This window comes from Corvus cornix, chromosome 3 (genome assembly GCF_000738735.6).
Source record: "Corvus cornix cornix isolate S_Up_H32 chromosome 3, ASM73873v5, whole genome shotgun sequence".
NCBI lineage: Eukaryota > Metazoa > Chordata > Aves > Passeriformes > Corvidae > Corvus > Corvus cornix.
This window is the reverse complement of record NC_047056.1, coordinates 54,614,406-54,616,213: the sequence shown is the minus strand read 5'-3', so window position 1 is coordinate 54,616,213 and position 1,808 is coordinate 54,614,406.

Below are 1,808 nucleotides of genomic sequence, written 5' to 3'. Positions count from 1 at the left end.
CGGTGTGGGAGCTTCCCGGCCCCTCCCAGCGATAATCGCGGGCCTGTGCCCGCTCGGGCTTTTCTGCGCTCTCTGCATAAACCTTACAGAAAGCTTTCCCTTCCCTGTTCCTCACGTGGCTGCCAGGGAGCAGGGAATCAATCGGTTTGGGCAAGACCTTTGTCATCATCGATGCCAACCTGTGACTGAACACCGCCATGTCAGTTACACCATGGCACTCAGTACTACCACGTCTAGTCTTTTCCTTAAAATCTCTCCAGGGACGGTGACTCCACCATCTCCCTGGTCAGCCCATTCCAATGTCTAATCATCCTTTTTGTGAAAAAATTCGTCCTAATGTCCAACCTCTTCTGGCACAGCTATGACTTACAACTAACGGGAAGCCCCATTGGAGTAACAGTGAGAGGGCTTACCTTGCATTGCGCTGCTGGCAGGGACAGCCATGAGATAGCACTGCTGTGGGTGTGCCAGTGTGGTACCTGGCAAGGATGATTCTGGGCAATAAAAACCCAAACCTGTTGACGTTCGTCATCGTGCATTAAAGTGTAGTTTATCCATTTCTGTGGCAGCACAGTTTGTCTGATACCCCTGTATACGGGGGTAGCCTGTCACCTGCGGGCTTCAGTAACAGGCATAAGGAAGGCTGTGGAAGGTATGCTTGCCAAAAAACATGGGAGTTGAATGGAAATACATGTTCACAGATTTGCACATCAGTCTGGAATGGGATTGGTCTTCTATATTTACAATGGAGCTTTATTTTGTTTTGTTTTCTGATTTAAGTGAGCCATAGATAGGATATTTTTCATCTAGTCTGGATACTGCACACATCTGTGTGCTCATTTCTGTGATCAGAACCTGTAGTTCATCTTTTTCTCTGTTTTTGCATATCTGAACTTTACAATTGGAGTTACACAACACACATCTTGATCAGACTAGGAAATTAGCAGTGAAGAAGCAGATTCAATAATAGTAATCATATGAGTAATTACATTATATAAGTGCATATGCTTACATATATTTGCAGGTATATTTATATCTATGGATATATTCTTGAGACGTTTTATAGTTTTGTTCATCCTGAAGTATACTGGTAGCACCAAAAGCCATTATGGCAAACTATTTCTACAGTATGTTTTGTCACGGTGGATTAAGCAAGTTACCATCTCCAGAGCACTTTTAAACAACTATTGGATTTTAAGGTTCTTTTTCAATTTTGCCCGTATCATTCCGTGTTACTGTGACAGTGCAACTGAATGTTAAGAAGATATTTCCTGAAAGCTAGACTTACTAAAAAGCCAGAAGTAATAAAGGATATTGTTAGGTAGATGCAAAGAAATAAAGACATTAAAGGATTTGCAAAACATAATTTCTCACTCAAGGAGAAATAATGGGTGTAACTGTAAATAGTTTTCTGCATTAGGTGTAGCTTCTACCACCAATGGCCTATTCCAGTTAAATAATAACGGCAGATGCTGTAATGTCTGTTAGTGTTGTCCTGTGAAGAGTTAAATGGAGGAAGGCTGATACACAATATCTGCATCAATATCTCTTTATAGGTGTGGGTTCAGTTGTGTTCTGAGACCAATCAAGTTTATCACAGTTGAAACCTATGCATGTGAGATAAATAATACACGTGTAAAGAGCTGGGGGAAGGTCGTGTCAGTAGGAGAGAGAATATCATGAGAAGGGACCACATTTACAGAGAAGCAAAAATGGATCTAATTACTCAGTCGTTAAAAATTCAGGGAACTTTGCAATTGGTATCAGTAAGAAGAGGATCTAGCCTAGGGTTTATTTGCATACAGTGG